General features: G+C 42.7%; 1 protein-coding gene across 6 annotated transcripts in view; it reads left to right on the forward strand.

Annotated features, from left to right (window-relative positions):
- Positions 1 to 21,275, forward strand: part of SORCS1 (sortilin related VPS10 domain containing receptor 1) — a 589,194-nt gene that overhangs the window by 13,228 nt on the left and 554,691 nt on the right. The window lies entirely within an intron of this gene.

The raw sequence follows: 21,275 nt of genomic DNA on the forward strand, positions 1-21,275 counted from the left end.
TGGCATGTACCAATGCCATCAATTATCAATTCCCAACTTGACTCTCACTTGGATTAAACATGACAATAGGGCTGCTCGGATTTCATCATCATTTAAAAAAAATCATCTATTATTTTTCACTTTATGTTTCTGTGTGGGAGCAAACTGTTGAAATCCATACTTGATGTATACTAAGCTGATCTTCTGTATATTAAGATAATCAAAAATGAATCTTGATGTGAATGGAAGGGGAGAGGGAGTGGGAAAGGGGAGGGTTGTGGGTGGGAGGGACGGTATGGGGGGGAAGCCATTGTAATCCATAAGTCGTACTTTGGAAATTTATATGCATTAAATAAAAGTTAAAAAAAAAAAAAAAAAAAGAACTGAATTCCAGGCAACTGGATCTGACTGAAGAGCCCACATTCAGTTGCCTTTTTCCTATTGTTGGGGCAGTCTGTGCGCAGAACTTTTGCAAACCATCCAGAAGACCTCTCTGTATCCCAGGATATGAAGCAGCAAATGCCACCAGACCTTCGTGTATCACATTGGTTGTTGATTCTAGAAAGAGATCTGGAAGTGATTTCACCAACCTAACTACATGTCCCAGAAATTCCAGTGACCTCCATTCCCCTGTAAAAGACATATATTTCAACTAAAATCTCAGTGTGTATCTTGATCTTCATCTGTCCATCACATGTGTACATATGAATGCATACACAGAAAATATGTGCCCCCTTGTATATCAGCATGTGTTCTTAGCAACTTAATCACCAAGACCTGACATTCAAGTCCATGATAAAGACATTTACTGATTGTGAGATTTGAGAGAAAGATTTCAAGAACAAGGAGAGAGAAAAAGAAACAGATATAGAGAAGCAGTAGAAAAGAAAGGTGGAGGGAGAGAGAGACAAAGAATAGGATAGTGGGGAGGAGGACAGGATGGGAGGTAGGAAAGGAGAGAGTGAGAACACGTGAGCATTACAGAAGCAGAGAAAGGCAGAGAGCAAGACAGCAGATGTAGACTGAGAAAGCAGAGGAACTAGAAAAGACAAACAGAAAGACTGAGAGACCAAAAAAAAAAAAAAAACAAAGAAGAGTTGTGATGGAGGCAGATAGATACAGAGAGGGAAACCATCAAAAGAAAGAAGGGATGAAAATAAGGGAGAAAAAGTGGCAGTGAATAGAGTATTGGAACATAATCAAGACATAGAAAAGTGTAGAGTAGAACTGGGTCCTGAGCCCACTGTACCCTTCCTACTGTGCGCTATTTCTCTGGCCTTTTGCTTTGAGAGATTTTGCACTCAGGCATATCACGTATCAACTGCTTAGCAGAGACAGCCGTTCTTGCACACGTGATGGCTTTCAATGCATTGGTTAGCTGGGGCGGACTGGAAGCAGTGCGTATAGTATTATGCATTGTTTAGAATCTTTTAAGAGTAATCTCTTTTGGGAAGTGCGAATGATGGTTTTGATGGTGAAATGACAGCTTCTAACCCTTCCTTTTATACTAGCCTGTGCTGTTTTGAATTTTTATCATGGGCATGCATTTCTTTAATAATAAAGATACTAAAACATATTTTAAGTGGCTGTTGTGTCAGCACTGCTAAGCGCTGGAAATACAATGATAAATACGACCTGATCTTTACCCTTGAGGTTGCATATTCTGGTGGAAATAGACAGACACATAAACAGATAAATTGCAATTTAGTGTGATAAGTGCATAATAGCTATAATAGAGTTTTATGCAAAGTGCTATGGGTGCAAAGAAGAGTGGGGGACAACTAATTTTGCCTAAGAGTAGGAGGCAAGGTTTTAAAAGGAAGTGACATTTATGCTGTACAAGTTTAGGAATTTTGCAGACAGAATAGGGTAGGAGGAAAGGCCATTCATACCTGTTTATGACTCCCCATATCTCAGGTTTTGGGTTCATTTCAGCTTATTGGTGCAATCAACAAACTGTGATTGGGGTTGCAGTTCCTTTTATCCATCATCTTGGTGTCTGAGATATTTGGAACCAAGTCTAACAATATTTTAAAGTAAATTCTTGGCCTCAACGGGACAAAGGAATCTGATTTTGCCAGAAAGATAAATTGTTTCCCTAAATCTTCACACCACACACACACACACACACACGCACACACACAATTTTGAAACATTATCTCCTCTCTTCACAGAAATAGTTGATTAACTGAACAGTGACAGGATTTCTTCTTGGTTCTTGGTCATTCTGTTTGTGTCTGGCCTTTAAAACTGGCTTTGATATCTTTTTCTTGGACTTTCATCTCAGATCAATAAAGGGGACAGAATGAGGCTGTGTAAGTTGGATGGGCACTGAGTATTGAACTCTGGTTTTCAAGGCAGTAAGAATGCAGTGCAGTATTCTACACCAGTATTACCTGTACTTAATTAGTTATGCCTTGCAAATAAGAGCATATGTAAATTAAATACAGAGGACATTCCCAGGAAACAAATTTAGTTTTCAGTCAGTTGGCCTTTTTGTATATCTTGTCAACATTTTAGTTAAAATTAGGAAAAAAAAAAAAAAAACAAAGTGGGGAGATAGAAAAGTATGGCCAGAGACCTGGGGATACAAGCTCTCAGGGCTGGCTGGGTAGCCGGTGAGTAGTTGAAGAGCTAGTTTTGTGGTCTTGGAGTTCCACCTTTATCTGTGCATAGTTTTCAGCAGGTGGCTCTTAGAGATCACGTTGCAGATTCCAGATCTGTTTTGGGGGTATTGTCAGTAGGGAACTGTTGCCTAGCGTTTTAGAATCAACTCAAGAATTTCATTATTTGGGGACAAAAATGACTTGGGAGGAACTTTTCAGTTGTTGCTAAACTTGCCCTGAAACTTACGAGTATTTCTGAAGAGTTTGAGTGAGCTGCCTTCTAATTACCTAAGCTCTGGTTTAATTTCCTATGTTAGACTCTCCTTGATATTCATTTAATTTATATTAAAATCTTGGGCAAAGGAAGAGAAAACTAAATTTGCCTTAAAAACTCACCAACTCTGTAAGTACCCTAGTGCCTCTTCTTCCTTGAAGATGCGGATTTCGAAAATAATTGTAAAGAATGGGTACGTCGAGACACTACTCAGTCTTTCTATTGCACGTGGGACTGAGGTAGGTTAGAGCAAAGCTGACACATCATTCCCAGTGCCTGTGTTTGTATGGTCTGTAATCTAAGAATAGGTTCTATATTTTAATGGTTGGGAAAATCAAAAAGATAGTTTATGACTCATGAAAACTATGAAGTTTGATTGCAGTATGGCCATAGTTTTCATTTTCATATCACCTATGGCTACTTTGGTGCTACAATAACACTGAGTCCTGATGACAGAGACTGAATAGCTTGTAAACTTAGAGTGATTATTTTCTGGCCCTTAGTAGGGAACATTTGCTAACCTCTGAATTAGGGGTTTGGAGAGAATACAGCAGGGAGGCACAGATAACATAGTTGTTATCCTCATGCCAACTTGGGAGTGGTCCTTTGACCTTGGTTTTCTTGCCTCACAGTTGTGTGTCCCACTAACCATTGCAAATGTCAGTCACCAGGTAGGCCATTCTCTCATTCATTCTTTCCCAGATCCTCTCCCTTTGTTGAAGTTGCTCCCTCTGCCCAGAAACCCAATCTGCCACGGCTGTGCTCAGTTAAGTCCTCTCTCTTCTTCCAATTTTCGTTTGGGTAGCTGTCGCTCCCCCTCTTCGTGGAGGAGCAACACTGAACCCTGCCTAGGCTTCATATCCGAGTCACGGCACCATTATGTCGCTCCCCCTCTTCGTGGAGGAACGACACAGGACCCTGCGCTGTTCTTTCGTCTGCTCGGCCCTCCCCGGGTTTGCTGCTGGTTCTTCCCGGGTTGGCTACTATCCCTTCCACCTCCGTGGAAGGGCAGTTCCCCCTGGCCACATTCCCCACTTCCGCAGGGGAGCGGCACACCGCAGGCCGGCTTTCTTGGGGGCTGCACAGGTGTTCCTTCAGCTAGATGTTCCCCTTAGATGTTCCCCATAGATGTTCCCCTTAGATGTTCCCCATAGATGTTCCTGGTGCATGCCGTCTCTCTCCTCCTTTATAGTCCTCCTCCGCCAATCCTAACTCGGCTGCCCACATGCCGAGCACGCTGCTCTCCAATCAGGAGCAAGTCCTACAGTTTATTGGTTGAACTGGAGGCAGCTGTGCGGAAGCTGTTTACTTCTCTCCCAGCGCCATATTGTGGGAGAGCAGATGCATAGAATAAGTCTTAATTCCAGCAACTCAGTCTAGTCCGGTTTGCTCCCCACAGGTAGCCTTCCTTTCTGAGTACTTCATTAACTCCAAGAAAAAGGGATACCTAGATGTTATAGGAAGAATGAGCCAGGTCATTCTTCTCTATGCCTCCCTCCAAGCACTAAGTGTGATCTCATATGTGTTCCAATTAATGCTGAGTTCCTTGAGGACAAGGCTCCATCTGATTCATTGTCATATGGCACTGTATAGCACTTAGCAGGTGCCTAACCACAGCTTTTCAGAACATGAAAGCAGTATAAGATCATTTTATTTACATTGCTTGGTATAGATAACAAATGATCAGCACTGATATGAAGATGGGCTGCCTGTGTATTTTTTCCTATTATTCTGATTCATGAAGTATGCATTATCTGCACTGCTTCATCCAAATATTTCTGCAAAAGTGACCCAAATTTGATGGAGAAAAATAGGGGAAAGTAGCTGAAGAGAGGGAGAAGGGGAGGAAGGAAGGAAGAGAGGAGAGAGAAAGGGGGATTTCCAGGCCACATAAATCAAACTGCATTGGAAGCCATGGCTTCCGAATAGCAGGAGTGGTAGGGACGTGTTTCGATGAGGCCAGCTGCCAGGATGCGGTGATGGCTGAAAGAGGCTAGCATTGCCTCAGGCCTGAGGGAGAAAATAACTTCACGCTCCTCATTTACAGAGTTGAATTGAGAACCAGCCCCCATGGTACAAAGCCGCAGCAGGGCCAGAGCATTTGAGAAACGATGAGGACATATTGCATTGTAAGAGAGAGAAAATTGCATTTGTGATAATGGGCTGAACTGAGGGCACCATGACAATGAAAAAAGAATTATGGATTAAGCCTACATTTTCCTTCAAGGCACATTTACCTGAATGGGTAAGTTGTGAATTTCTGGGCTGTCCAAGTGAGTTTAGGCATTAAAAGTAGAGAAAGATGATTATTTATTAAGGGCCGAGATAGTAGTTAATATTATATATAACGTTAACCAACACTTTTTGGGTGTTTACTATGTGGCAAGCACTATTCAAGGTGATATACGTATCAACAATTGGGAATAGCTAGTTATTTCGTTCCCTAGAATTGAATACTAGGAACTGTAGTATTCCTAGCATAATAGGAAGTAGGAGTGGTCAATATTCCCTAGACATTGAGTGTTAAAGTGCGTAGAACAAGAGGTTAGGTAACTCACCAGGGTCACAATATACAGCAGATGATAGAATTGGGAGTTGGGAAGTTGGAGTACAAAAAGCCCGGACTCCAGGCAATGTGGCATACTTCATATGTTTGTAACCTCAAATTATACCTGTTTTTAAAGAATTATTAACTGAGTATCTAATACATGCTAGGCACTGAGAATTTATTCATGATCAAAACCAGAAAAAGCCACACATGAGCTTCAAGCCTGGTATCCCACCCATTGACTCTGTAGGGATTGAGAGTTGAGAAGACTTTTCAAAACTTCAATAGCTTACACATTATTTAGGAGTTAATTGAAAAACAATTTAAGAGAATCATTTTTAAAGAGAAGATGAACATTTTTAGGCAATGAAGTGTTAATTGGCATGGTCAAAGTAATGTAAAGTTGCATTTACAGAAATTTCTATTGGGCCGGTGTCGCGGCTCACTAGGCTAATCCTCCGCCTTGCGGTGCCGGCACACCGGGTTCTAGTCCTGGTCGGGGCGCTGGATTCTGTCCCGGTTGCCCCTCTTCCAGGCCAGCTCTCTGCTGTGGCCAGGGAGTGCAGTGGAGGATGGCCCAAGCACTTGGGCCCTGCACCCCATGGGAGACCAGGAGAAGCACCTGGCTCCTGGCTTCGGATCAGCGCTGTGCACTGGCCGCAGCGCGCCAGCTGCAGCGGCCATTGGAGGGTGAACCAACGGCAAAAGGAAGACCTTTCTCTCTGTCTCTCTCTCACTGTCCACTCTGCCTGAAAAAAAAAAAATTCTATCAAAAGAGACATAAAAAAGGTTAGGATTCTCTTACCATGGACATTTGCCAACTGGAATTTGTGTATAAATGTGGATAATTGAAGAAAATGTATATATAAAAAAAAGTCTACTTCTGCCTCTACATCTATATTATCAGCTAAACGTGTACTGATAGTAGAATAATCTCATTCAGTGTCTCTGCTTTGTCTTTAAACTTTGAGACAAATTCTGTTATATAAAATTATAATAAAACTGTAGGGTTGCTTTCCTGTGAAAACCAGCGTCCTTGTCCCCAGTTGTGTGATTAAGCAAGCATTTCATATGTACATGAAAAAAATGATAAAAATATTAAAACCCACAAGTAGCTAACGCACTGGCTTAAAAATAGAGCTAATGTGATAGTTACTTAATAAAGAATTTGGAATCCTTTCATTTTGCAGTAGGTCCTTCTCTCACTTAAAAAATGTTGCTATTTAAAAAGGAATCCTTGGTTCCTTTTTTCCTAATTAGGGACTAAGTTCCATTGCATGTGTACAACCTGCTATATTTCACCATAACAGCCAAGCTGCCTTAATTCAGTCAGAGCAAATTTGAATTATCTGTCCTTGATTTATTATTAAAACTACTCCATAGCCAATTTGTTTATATTTTAATGGACTTTCTTATTTTTAGGGTTGTTTAAATTGTATTTATGTTAAATTGTTTGCAAAATTGTGGGTTTACAATTGATATCTATTCTCTTTTTTCATTAAAACTTTTAGTGCATGTGAGTAAATTTTTCCGCACAGTGATTTAGTAAAAGACAGAGTTTCTTAAAATGCAGTATTTAGATCACCATCAAGACAGAACACCAAGATAATAAATGGCTTTTACATCTTTTAAACATGACCGTTTCTCTAATCTGCCATTCTGGGATGACCAGCGAAATGTCTCCTTCCCATAAGTTTCTGGTCTCTGGCCTTTCTCCAGTCCCTGTATTTGCTTTAGGTGATTTCAATTCACTTATGCTTTTCTCTCAGTATTCCTGGTAGTTCAACTAACTTGCACCACCAAGAAATGCCTCATAGGTTTGGCCAAGGTTTCCCACCAGGCAATCTGTTTTAGTCATTGTTTGCCCTCATCACCACCCACCACCCACCACCCACATTGGTGTTTATCCATTGTTTACTGATGGCAATGAGCACAGAGATCTGATTGCTTCCAAGTCTCCCCCTTCCTCCATGGGAAGACAGAGATTATTGCCACCTTGCTGAAGAGGAAAATAGATTAAATAGCATTCTGCATGCTGATAGTTTCATTCTTTAAAAGAGGCACTATAGAAGCCCTTGGCATATTGGCAAAACCATTCTTTTTTTTTTTCTTTCTAAGAAATGAGGATATCTGTCTCATATAGCTCCTTATAATCTTGTACAAAATGCAGCCAAGTGTCTGACTACACAGTGGTCTCTGTCTCCACCCTGATACTGTCGTTCCTCAATAATTGTGTCTTCTATGTGGGTTAGAAGAAAGCCCTGCTGAAAGGGGAGAGGAGTAACAAGGAATTCAGCAGGTGGAGCTGTTCCCTATCAGACTGTGCTGAACCTTGCTCCTGAGTTAGGGCTTAGCTGCTCACCACTGCCTGCCACTGGGGCAAGGCCAGGGGTTCTTGTTTATTTGATGGAGTCCTGCAGCCAGCAGATCCCCTGCTCTGTCTTTATACCGAGGTGATGCTCCACATGGTTAGACCTTGTATATGATCAGATGTGGAAACTAAGTGCCTACCTCTGTGGCCCATTCTGATACTTAGGACCATCGAAAATCAGAAAAGATGTATAAGAGAAAGGAGAGGAGAGGGGTTAGAAATGTGAGCGGTAGTGGTCCAAGGTTTCTGTTTACTAATACTGCACCTTTTGTTGTTGGATTGTTAAGTCTTCCATGTGCTTAGTCGTCATCTCGGGCTGAGAATACAGAAGTTCTCCTCTCAAGTGGTCCACGGTCTAAGTGCAGAAATAAATAACTGAAATGTAATTTGCAAAGTGTAATACCTGGGGTTTTACGGAGAAGGCTCTGGCCAGAGGGTAGTGGGGTACATGGAGCTGGTATCAGCAGACTTCCAGGAAGAGGTCACATAAGATGTCTTTGGTAAATGTAAAGGATACTAGCATATTTCAGGTGAAGAAAAAGTATTCCAGATGGAAAGATAAGCGCGTGGAGTAGCTCAGGGCACAAGAGGGCGGGGCCTTTGAAGGGCAGGGAGAGCACAGAGTGGAAGGTGGGGAGGGAATTGAGGTTGAGGGGAGGGGGGAAATGGCCTCATGGCAGGAAGGGCCTAGCATTCTAAAGATACTGGGGATCGATGTGATCAGCGTGCCAGTCAGGAAAAGCTACGAGTTAGATGAGCTACGTACTGGAAAAGGAGAAATCAGAAAAAATCTACTTGTAGAGTTCATTTTTCTGTTGGGCCCATTTATAGGCAGGTGGGAGCAGCTATCAGACCTTGGGTGCTTTGTGATTTCCACCCATCCTCCTTCAAGTTAACGCTCTAGAGGGCAGGGTCAGCACACACAGTCTGTCACAAAAATGTGGATAATCAATAGTGATAGCTCTTGTCTGTGCTATGCTTCTTCCTTTGATTCTGCAAGTGTAGCAGATGTTATTTCAGCAATGCCAGGAGCTTGATAGAAAGGAGGCCTGTGCAAGGAGTTAGGACATCTCAGTCCTGACCTCCGTTCCACCACAAACGCCCTATGCACCTAACAATAGTCTTTTTTAATTCTCTGGTTTTTCCTTGATTCAAAAATGGAGATGCCAGGCTGTATAGTAGCTAAGGTCTTGTCTGTTCCATAAACCTGTAAATGTGTTCCTTTTTAAAAAAGCAAAAAAAGATTTATTTATTTGAAAGATAAAGTGACAGAATGAGAGCAAGGTAGTGATAGGAGAGATATCTTCCATCTGCTGGCTCATTCCCCAAATGGATGCAATAGCCAGGTGTAGGCCAGGCCAAAGCCAGGAGCTCTAACAGGGTCTTCCAGATGGGTGGCGGGGGCCCAAGCAGGTTGGCCATCTTCCACTGCTTTCCCAGGCACATTAGCAGGGAGCTTGTTCAGAAGTACAGCAGCCCGACTTCCAGCTGGCATTTTGGTATAGAATGGTGGCATTGCACACAGCAGCTTAACCTGCTGCACAATGCCATCAGTCCCAAGGTGATCCTTCTTGTGATTTAATCATGAGAAGGACTTGAAAGGGCATTTAAGAAGAGCTGGGCAGAGGACTATTCGTGAACCTGGGTGTTAGACTGAAGCACTGATGATTGAGATGACTTTGTGGGCACAGAGTATGGATTTTTACTGTGCCAAGAAATGTAGTATTGACTTGTACACAAATGAAACCTATACATAGGAATGGGCAACTCTGCTGAGCATACATGTCCAAGTGAACATTAAGCAACTTTAACGAACACGGAAGATCCATTTTCTTGTAGTCACCATGTTGAACATAGGGCCTTTCCTACCCTGGTGTTGGGGAAATGTCAGTTAATGAAGATGACTTGAATTGTCTTTTGAGCATAGCAAACATTTATGCAAAAACAGCGCTTGTGTTTCTGCTTCTTACAGCCCAGTTTCTCTGTGCCACGAAGTCCAAGCTCCCAGCCCAATTCGATGTTCATAGTAAGAACTCTGCTAGAATTCACTTCTCCCTGGCTCATACTTGAATGTTTCCTCTCCCAAACCTTTGCCAAGGGCTTCACTTGTGAATCAGAGGAAATTGGAGACTGGCAGGTGGGAGGCAGCAAGTGAAAGGGCTAACCCAGGATTGTTTTCCTAGAACTCTATAGAAAAGCTATGGAAGATTAAACAAAGCAGTTCCTTTGCTTGGCGTGCACAAGGTAAGGTACCCCAATCTCCTTACCTCCTCCACCTCCTCTGCGAGCGCAGGTGCCGCAAGTGTTTTAAGTAGTCGGGAACTGCTTTCCCAGAGTACTGCGAGTCAGGGGAAGAATGGGGCCATTTTACAAGAAGGTGGCCACTGGTGCTTTTGATTGTGCAGTATTCAGCGAAGTCAACGGATGTTGCCTCAGAGGAAAAATGACCCTGCTGCCTCAGCACAGTTCCCTCAGAGCAGGCCATGCCGCTGGGACTGTGTGGGGGAAGCTCCTGTGTTCAGCATGAAACCAGGCATCTGGGGAGTTGTGTTCAAAGGCAAAAACTCCTCTGTGTTACTGCCAGTCTTTAAAATAGGCCCAATTAAGCCCTTAACTAGGAACCCCAGGGAGTCTTCTCCCCCCGTGCCCTTCCCTACTCCACATTGCCAGGACTTCTGCATGCACACTGGCAAGTGCAGTAATAATTTTATTTTTTAAAAATATGATAAAGATCCAAGCACAGGTTTTTAGTCAGTGATCTGAGCACTGTTCCAAAGCAAGTCTGTGTCCTCTAACTACCATCTTCTTGAAAAATAGTTCAATAACCCATGTTGGGCACACTGCATTCTATCCCGAGGTGGAGAGTGCCAACGGTGTTAACGTTGGCTCCGGAAGGCAGTGTGGAGGAGACAAGAAATCACCTTATTTTTTTTCCACTGTTAAATAAGATATGCGTGTGCCCTTCTCTCCATGTTGCTCCTCTCTGGAAAAGTGGCCAGGATAAAACTTTGCAGGAGATGAGCCGGCGCCGTGGCTCAATAGGCTAATCCTCCACCTTGCGGCGCCGGCACACCGGGTTCTAGTCCCGGTTGGGGCGCCGGATTCTGTCCCGGTTGCCCCTCTTCCAGGCCAGCTCTCTGCTATGGCCAGGGAGTGCAGTGGAGGATGGCCCAGGTGCTTGGGCCCTGCACCCCAGGGGAGACCAGGAAAAGCACCTGGCTCCTGGCTCCTGCCAGGATCAGCGCGGTGCGCCGGCTGCAGCGGCGGCCATTGGAGGGTGAACCAGCGGCAAAGGAAGACCTTTCTCTCTCTGTCTCTCTCTCTCACTGTCCACTCTGCCTGTCAAAAAAAAAAAAAAAAAAAAAAAAAAAAACTTTGCAGGAGATGCTTAGCATTGTTTCTTATGAACACAGTTGGTATGCACGTGGGATTTGCTAGGTTCTTTTATTTTTTGACTTTCTACCAGTCTGAGTTTGGTAAATGTATGTTGTGAAATGTTGGGTTCCTTACAAAGCAGAAAGATCTCTGAGGTCATTTCTTCAATGCCGTCACTTTACAGATGAGAAATCTGAGGACCAGAGAGACGGAAGGAAATATACTGTGAAGGTTTGGGTATGAATGCCCTTGTTTTCCATAAAGGGTTCAGAACACTGGTAGTGTAATAAGATGTTTAAGGACTGGATTAGAGTTTCTGCTTCTGCCATTTGCTAGTTGGGAAACACTGGATAGCTGATTTAGTTTCTCCAAGATAGCTGCCTTATGAAACTGGTATTGTATCGACCTAACAGGGTTAGCTTGGGAATTATAAGAGATCATGTATGTAAAATGTTTTGCCCAATGCCCAGCCCAAATTAAGTACCATGTATATTGGATGTTGGAGTATTGAATGAATTTTTGAGTGGATGTATTAAAAACAATTTGTTACTGGTATATGTGCATGTATATATACATATATATGTACATTTATTCATTCATTTCAAAGATTTATAAGTTAGCTGACTTTATAATGTAACAATTTTATACTGAAGGTAGCTTGTAGAATGCATTTCACTTAAAAATACAACATTATAATCATGCTCTGAGAACATTCAGAGCTTTAGCTCAATCTGTGAAAACATGGTCCAATAAGAGCAAATGTTTGTTCATTTATTGGAAAACTCAACACTTACAAGTCAGCCACAGAGAAGCAAACCACAAAAATGATAGTGTGAAATTATTGCTGACAGTAAAACTGCATATGTCATGAAATTAGAAGTTTGAATTGTAACAGCTTTTAACATAACACACTTTTTAAAGTCTTCTTTGAAACTGTATTGCTGGAATCAGTATATAAGAAATAATTGTAATATTGGTGGTAAACTTAACTTCACATATTTTCCAAGGAAAATTGAATTGCCTTGTCTGGAGAACTTTAATGTATATTCAGATAAACATAGTTATAGACCTATTTTCTTTTTGTATGGTAGACAAGTGAAAAATATGAATGACTTCAGTGATATCAAGATTCAGATTGTTTTATGATGATTTTTAGTATGAATGCTTCTGTGTTAGTTTTTGTTTATATGGAAGAGTAAAATGTCAAGATTAGGAAAATCACTACATAAGCTCACAAACCTGGGGTTTCAGTTTTCCTCTGCCTTTTACGTGGGTGATCTTGCACAAATTAGCTTAACATGCTAGACCTCAATTATGTCAAATGCAAAATGGGGACAGTAACAGCGATTCCACAGGAGTGTGTGACAGACAAATGGGCTGACATATGTGATGCCCTTAGGTCTTGGCCAGGTATGTAGAGGTGCTGAATTCTTGCCAGTTCCTAATATTGGCTGTGTGTCTGGGTTTTTGTGGGTATGTGTTGGTGGCTCCAGGTTTCTCAGGAATGATTGTGCAGTCACTATCAATAGCTCCAAGAAGAGCTTGCTGGAAGAGTCAACGACACGGATGGCAGCGGCTATTTGGGAGTGGGGTGGCCTCATGGATCCAGGCTTCCCCAATCTCTAATTCTTGTGTATGTATGTGAGGAACTGACTGTACTTTTGAGTTTTCACTCACCGTTCTTTCAATTTTTTCCTATCTTTCCACTTTTTTTAAGTCTCTCTCTCCCCATTCTCCTTGGCATACCTTGAAACGTGCCGGATCCTCACTGCTAAGTCACAGATCGATTGCAGGTTGAGAGCGTGGGATCTGGGTGGCAGTGCTCTTATTTCATTTGAACAGATTTTAGAAGGATAAACAGTAGTGGAAATTGTGTTTTATTTTGGCCTGTTTTCATTAGATTTTCCAAATAAGCCCGTCTTCCATCAGCAAGGCTAAAAAGGAGTGTATACCACGGCCCGTTACTAGCTGGATTTCTAAAATTGTGTTTGTGTCTTCTCAAAACCAGCCACGTGAATATTCTTCTTTCCACCTGGAATTTCTTTTTAAAGAAAAAAAGAACATCCAGATGATTTAAGCAAATGGGAATTTAATTCATCAGATTTAATCTTATTTCTGTGCTTAGATTCATAGCTTTAATCTGTAAACAAGCACACCATTAGAGAGATAGGTAATTACACAAATTAGATTGGAGAAACTTTGCCAGGGGAAACGGATTTTGTTTACTCTCATGTGTTTGGCACCAGAGGAATTTCTCTGCCACACAAAGCTCCATCTTGTGTGATGAGAGAAGGGGACAAGAGTGGGAAGTCTGCGAACGGAACATTTTTGTCCCCAGGACTACGTCTGACAGCAATGAGCTCTTGTTCCAGCCTGTGTGTGGGGGTCAGTCTGGAGGGAAGGGACAGTCACTGGAGCAGACAGAGGCGCTGGAGTTTCCCTTTCCCAGGAGTCCGGCGCATATCTGTTGCTCACAATATGTTCTTTGTCATCAGGCTAAAGTCTCCTAAAATTTTAAGCCATGCTCTGCATAGGTTGAAGTGTGCTCACAATCAATCAAATTACCATGAGAATCTTTACTTGGAAAAATAACTTTTAAGCTTGAAAGAAGATATGCTGTCCTCAAAGTGTGCATAATCTACATGAAAAATGAAATGTAAATGTGCACTGCTGTCTCTGACTGTCTGCATGTCTTAAAAGGAAGGCTGGTGAAAGATTGATGAGTGGTGTAGACCATCAGCCCCGGGAAGAGTTCACAGGGAGGTAGGATTATTGAGCGTTGAACCAGGCAGGGGAGGCTAGAAGGGGGTGAGACCATGTGAGAAGAACAGAGTAAGGAAATACATTCATTTGGGCAGATTGATTTCCATAAGAAATAATAAATAACAGATCTGTAAAAGAGTGTGTTTCCTAGTCACCAAATATTGTCTTCTCTTATGAGCATTAGGGAGTTAGAAGATATTCTGTCCAGGGTGAACTAAGATAAGTCATAATGAAAATCAGAGTGATTAGGCATGAGGTTCAGAAAGGGGTGGAGAGATCATTTAAAATAATTCTTTTTATTTTAAAAAAGTATTAATTTTAATTACATTAAGTAATAATGTGTTAGGCGCTATACCAAGAAGAGGGGATTTATCAGTAACTATGGTATCTATTGACGCTGGAAGACTGGAGGAAATTGGATTGATGTGCCACTGGAGAGCAAGAATGGCTGGGGTCTAGTGGCATTTGTGCACTGGGTCTCCAAAGCCCATAGATCCTGTGTTGTTAGCTGTTTATATAACATCCCCATCTATTCCATCCTCTCTGCCATTTCTACGCGCAGCCCTTGTCTTCTGCCTCTCCATCTGGAGGAATGATGGCTGGAGCTCCAAGTGCTAAGTGCAGAGTACAGGGATTTCCTGGTGGTAGCAGCATGAGAGGGGCTGTGGGGAACCCCGTGGCCACAAAACTCTTGAATCTTCCATACAGGAAGAAATTGCTATTCAAAATGAATGCTTGAGAACGTTTCTTTCTTTAGGGAATGTGGCTGGACTTTGGTCTTGGACTTGTTTAAGGTGAAATGATTTGAAGGGAAGTGGTTTCTATGTAATTTCAGATGGAGCTGATGGGTTCTTCCAAATTATTTTTGTAAATGAAAGTGGGAGAATGAAAGGATGCTTACTGGAGTGTAGGAAATTGTCTAGAGTGGACTGAGTTAGTTAAGAATGTAAATGCTGAGGTCATATAACCTTTGTTTGAAATGTCACACTCCTGTTTACTTACAGGGTGATCATGGGTATAATGTTAAACTCACTTCCCCCTGTCCCAGGATACTGTTATCTGATATGTACCTGTACAAAATAATCAAGGGGACTGTGATGATTGAATCATATATACAAGGCATTTAGAGAACATCTGCAAAAGTATCTTCTAAGTGTTGGGTGTTGTTATTAGTTGTAGCCCCTCCCTCACCAGCTCTAACTTTAGACAAGTCACTTTTCCTCTCTGAAATTCAATTTCAACTGCAAAGCTCCTAATGGTAACATTTGTGATTCTCCCAAAGTGAGGCATATGATCATCCAGCCTGATGCAGAATTATGTTTTGTATATTCCCAATTCTGACCACTACAGCCCCAAATCTGTCTTGCGGAACCCACTGCCTTCCTGCTTTCATGGCATGTAATCTGAATGGGATGAATTTGGATTTCAGCTCAGACTGCACGGAGCCCTAACTTGGCCTAGGAAAACAAAGATTTATTGTTGTGCTCTATTCTCCCATTCGTTTTGGTTTTTAAGATTTCAGCAGATTACTTATGTGAAGGAAAGCAAGATTCTTGCCCCTCTCCCTCGCATTTGGGGTTGAAAGTCATTCTGGTGAGAAGTATTTGATGAAAACTGCTCCCCTAAGTTTTGCATTAACAGATTGCTGGATGTTGCCTCCTTGATTTACAGTCATCTTTTCGTTCCTTTTTTGTTTCTTAAAAGAAATTTTCCCCAAGGACTGCAGAATCATTACTGCTAAACACAGGCTACCTTTTCCTTTCATCTTGATGACAAACTTAAAAGAAACACCAGAGGTTATGTATTTGGAAATAGGATCATGGCAAGGGGTGGGAAAGAATGAGAGGGAGATCAGGGTACTCTTTCAGTTGCTATAACAACCATATGTAATATCTGTATTTTCTTCCCTCTTTGCTTCTAGTAGCATCTCTAATATATCTTCTGGCTTCTGATTCTAAAAATCACAGGGATCATTTTATGACAGGCATATGACTTTAACAATACTAGAAAAAGAATCATAAATGGAACAGTGGCTATCAAGTGTTGTGGGTCTCCTACTGGGTGTTTCCTATGTGTCATTTAACTGTAATTTTGTTTTCTTTAAAAAATATAGGGAATATTGCCTGGACAATTGATTTCCAGAATATATAGTGTTAATCTGACAATTTATAGATAGCTGGAACCTCTGGAAACTCCTAGCGCACGACCTGTGTTAGAGTTCCTGTAGGGAGAACTGTTCTAGATTGGCAGCTTCTGGGTTTATTTTGTATAGTTAAGGTCAGGTATGGCCACATAACTATCTGGGAATCTTTCTCCTTAGTTGAGAGAAGTGTAGGATACTGTGTGTCTGGTACTGCTGTTTTTTGAGTGCTTAATTAGAAGAGGATATAGACCATTGTTGTACTTCAGTGCATTTCATTTTGAATTTAGTATGTGAAAAACACTGCTCAGTGCCATGCGAGATGAGTTAAAAATAGTTTTCAGTCTTGTAAAACTCATATTCCAATAAGGGAGAGAGGCAATTATATGTATATAGTGCAAGTAATTTTCCAATTGTTCTAGGTCCTGGAAGTTGTATATGATTAAAAGAAGCTGATGACCTTACTTTCACCAGAATAAATTTACTGTAATGAAGAGCTACCTGTTATATAATAGTTTTTTCTCATAGGCTTCTTTTAGCCATTTGAATTCAATTCCCAAATATTTCGGAAGTAACTGTTATGTGTTAGGCTCTGTGTTCAGTGCTGGGTTTACAGTGGTAAATAGGACAAGATCCTCAGGGAGAGGTTAGAGAAAAGGTATAATTTATGCAGTTTAGATAAAGGCATATAGTTATATATTTATGTGAAGAATAGTATGGACAAGATTTCCAAAACACCTTCTCCTCTTTTCCAAATTTCCACCTTGCTGTCTCATTATAGACAAAGCAGCTGTCATTCAGCTAATGGCCAAGGCACGCACCTGAGCAGCCAGAGTTAGACTTCTAAAGATAATCTTGATTTTATCACACCCCTTAATGTCCCACAGGGCTCCCTATTGTGTAGTGGAGAACAATAACGGTCTGTCCTCTGCTGACCTTACCCTCTCCCGCTACTCCCCACTCCTCACATTGTGGTCCACCCACATTCAGCTACTATGGAATGATGGAGTATAAATCTTAAATGATGCTTGCTAGTCAGAGGTGGTGGGAGAGAAAGCTAGTTGGTAAGAGTTAAAAGTACACAGTTAAAATGCTGTAAAATAGTTGTAATACAATGTTATCTCTTCATACAATCTGTTGTACCTGACTAACATCTTCCCTGTCTTCCCCTCACCGCCTATTTTTCACTCCCACTCCTCTGCCCCTGTTAGAGTGCTAGTTATTTTGCCCAGGGTCAGCAAGACCCTCTGACTCCTTTGTAATTATTATTAATGGTAGCAGTAGCTGGAACAATGTAGGCAGAAGAATGTCAGTGACTCACACAGAAATGTTAGCAATTTGTGGCAGAGGTTGTTGGAATCCATAGTTCTGCATACACTCCTTCTTTCAGCAGCCCTCTCACACTTAGTATAAAGGACTGCCTGAGTAAGCTGTTTATGTTAGAGACAGACACAAAAAAGACAGGAGAAGAAAATTATTTTACGAAAATTGAAAGCTAAGGATCCATTTAAAACTGCCGTTCCTGACATGGAAGTGGCTGCATTCTGTTTTGGTTTGCATATTTCTGGAGCTCTGATTCTCAGAGAATTCTAAAAGTTGTTTCTCAGGATCAACAGCCATGTACCTGCACCCATCAGGATACCCTGATGGGATAGAGACCCAAAGAGAAGAAAGGTGGTGGATCTGGGTGGGGCGTTCATCCCACAAAGTCCTTCCTGCACTTTGGTTTCTAATTTCTTTAAAGGCATCTTGAGCAGGGCGGGGAGCAGGGGGAGCAAACCTTCACTAGGACTCTTCCAAAATTGTGATTATTGTTTTGAAGTAAAGAAAAATCCTGTATGTGTGATGAAGGAAGCTGTACAAGGGCTCATTTCCCTTGATTTTCTTCATCAAATATATGTGAAAGGAAAAAAGCAGAAATATGGTTATACATGGAGTAACAACAGGGCTGTTGAACATGGTAATCTTAGTGAATCTTGTTAATGCTTTAACAAACAGACAATAATCACAATCAGTGCATTGATTCTTTGAACGGAAGCAGGCTCGGAAATGCTGCTTAAAATGGAATGTTGATTTTCGCATTAAAGTAGGCCAAACTCTTGGTGTTTACTGTATTAATTTGCTTAGCCAGCCCGTTATTTCATTGACTATAAGGAGATAAGTTTCAGCCCAGCTGTAGATGAATTTTCAATCAAACAACAAGTATTTGTTTTCTAATCTGTGTGCTAGAGATTGCTAGGAACCATTACGGATAGATAATATAAGTAAGATATAATAACTCTGTATGACATCAAGGACCTTGAGTCTAGAACTAAGGAGACTATGTTAACTAATTTAAAAATTAAGAGCTACACACTGTAAATGAACACATAACACAGGACTGTAGGAGGGCGGAGAAGGGGGCAGAGTGCTTTCAGGAATGGAGCCAGTTCTCTAATGTGTATGGATAGGTTGGGTTGGATAGGAAAGCAGGGTTGCTTTCTACTCATGAGTATAGTGATTAATAATAGGATTACCTGGAGTTTGTAGTGACTTAACTCTGGTGAGGAGATAAGAATAAGGAGTACAGATGGTGAGAGAGAGAGGAGTAGGAGAGAAAGGGAGAAGGAGAAAGGGGGCATACTGACCACTATTGGAAATCTCTTTTGCAGGGGTAGGGAACCTTTTTTCTAGCAAGGGCCATTTGGTTACTTGCAGCATCATATGCATGCCATACAAAATTATAACTTAAATATTAGCCTGTTATGGATTTATTGAATTTTGAGTCCTGTCTCTGGTTGCCTTGGCAGCACCAGACCAAAAGATGTTGCAAGTTTTATGCCTAAAGGCTAGGCAAAAGAGAATTATCACAATATATTACTCAGTTGCATCTGAGAGGTTTAATTTTTAGGTTTAATTTTATTGCTTGTTAAAGAAACACTGATGGAGAATGAATTTTCTACCTTTTTATCGTCATCAGTGGATCATGTTGGAAGGTGGCTGAAGACAGTGGATAAGAAGGGTAAGGGCTTTTTCTCACTATGATTGTGTCTTGGCTGACTGGTGGGAGATGACCCAGTCACAGAGCACCCTTTGTGCAGCCTAGATTCTGCCTAGAATTATTCCAAAGGCTGGAAGTGAGTCTGTCCTTTCAGGACACAGCATGCAAGAGAGGGTCTATTGCCAGACTTGTGGGAACAGCCATCACAAAAGTGGCTCTGGAGTTAGAGGTTAGTTACAAGAAAGCTCTCAGGAGACAACCCAAAGAAAGGAAGGAAACCAGGCCAATAGTAATATGTAGGCCAGCACCAGTGGACATTTTAAACAAACAAGAGAGCCCAAATGCAAGGTAGCTAGCAAGTGTAATGTCAGGAACAGGAGAGAGTACCCAGAGCCTGGGAAACTGTGGGATGTGCAAAAAGGAGGCATTGCAAAAGGAGTTCCTACTGCAGCCCCTTTCACTTTAGGGACAGGAAGCAAAAGCGAAAGTTCCCAGGGTTGGGGAAGGGAAAAATACAGAGTTACTTTTGTGGGGAGGAACTCGGACTAGACTAAGTTACTGGAATTAAGACTTATTCTATGCATCTGCTCTCCCACAATATGGCGCTGGGAGAGAAGAAAACAGCTTCTACACAGCTGCCTCCAGTTCAGCCAATAAACTGTAGGACTTGCTCCTGATTGGAGGAGAGCAGCGTACTCGGCGTGTGAGCAGCCGAGTTAGGATTGGCAGAGGAGGATTATAAAGGAGGAGAGAGACGGCATGCACCAGGAACATCTAAGAGGGAACATCTAAGGGAACACCTGTGCAGCCCCCGAGAGAGCCGGCCGGCGGTGTGCCACTCCCCTGCGGAAGTGGGGAATGTGGCAGGGGGAACCGCCCTTCCACGGAGGTGGAAGGGACAGTAGCCAACCCGGGAAGAACCAGCAGCAAACCCGCGGATGGCCGAGCAGACGAAAGAACAGCGCAGGGTCCTGTGTCGTTCCTCCACGAAGACGGGGAGCGACATAATGGTGCCGTGACTCGGATAGGAAACCTAGGACGGATAGGAAACCTAGGAGGGAAGAAACGGGAAGAAGTGGAAAATATCGGAGAGAGAGACTAGCAAACAGCCTAGGGAAAAGCCGGACGAAAAAGGTGCCGGAAGAAGCTATTGAAAGCCTAGGCATAGACTCAGATACGGACTACGGACTACGGGGGGAAGCTGGGAGAAATCTCTAAGGTCGAAAGCGAAAGTGAAAGCTAGAACAAACAGACTCGGATGCGGACTGTGGGGAGAGGCCAGGAGAAATGAGGGAGGAGTATTGTTGGAGGAAAGCTTGGGGAAATATACCGGGTAGAGAAAAATGTTAGGGAAATTGAAGCCGCGGGGGGCAGGCCAAGGCGGAAACGAAAGCCACTTTGGGATTCTCAAGTTAGCCCGGGAATAGGGGGCGAAAAGTTAAAACCAGAAGCGGAAACGTAAGCCTGGTTGGGATCCGTCTGATTAGCCCGGGGAGCAAAGGACGGGAAGCCAAATCGTGGGGCGGAGACGTGAGCTGGGTTGAATTCGCCAGGCTAGCCCCGGGGAACTTGGATTGAATGCTAGTGGCGGAGACGTAAGCTACGCTGTGTGACTCGCGGAGGCTGCCGCGCGCAGACAGAGCGTGCGGGGCTCAAGTAGATAGGGAACGCTGGGCTAGTGCGAAGCCGCGCAGATGAGAGAGGCGCGGGCTGAAGCGGCTCAGAGCTGGAAAGCCGCCGAGAAGCAGCCTCGGGGCGGGCGCCGGGAAGCCGCGGGGATAAGAGAAACAGAAGTTTAGAAGTAAAATGAGAGAAATAGGAATGTTGGCAGACAGAAGTAAAATGGGTGAAATAGGAATGCCCGGAGATAGAGAAATAGAGAAATAGAAAGGCCTCCCCACAATACTGCAATGAGAAGGCTTGGATTCGGTCTGCCTGATTAGTGAGGCGATGAGCACCTGCGGGCAGCTAGCAGCTTATGCACCGCAGGTCACCGAAGACGGGCACGTTATTAACATCAATAGTCTCCCCACAACATGGCAATGAGAGAGCTTGGATTCGGTCTGCCTGATTAGTAAGGCAGTAAGCACCAGCAGGCAGCTCGACCAGAGTATGAGCTGCAGGTCACCGAAGATAGGCACGAATCAACACCAATAGGCCTCCCCACAATATGGCAATGAGAAGGCTTGGATTCGGTCTGCCTGATTAGTAAGGCGGTAAGCACCAGCAGGCAGCTCGA

The sequence above is a fragment of the Oryctolagus cuniculus genome, chromosome 15, assembly GCF_051225735.1.
Source record: "Oryctolagus cuniculus isolate XC-2025 breed Fujian yellow rabbit chromosome 15, ASM5122573v1, whole genome shotgun sequence".
In the NCBI taxonomy this organism is placed as follows: Eukaryota; Metazoa; Chordata; class Mammalia; order Lagomorpha; family Leporidae; genus Oryctolagus; species Oryctolagus cuniculus.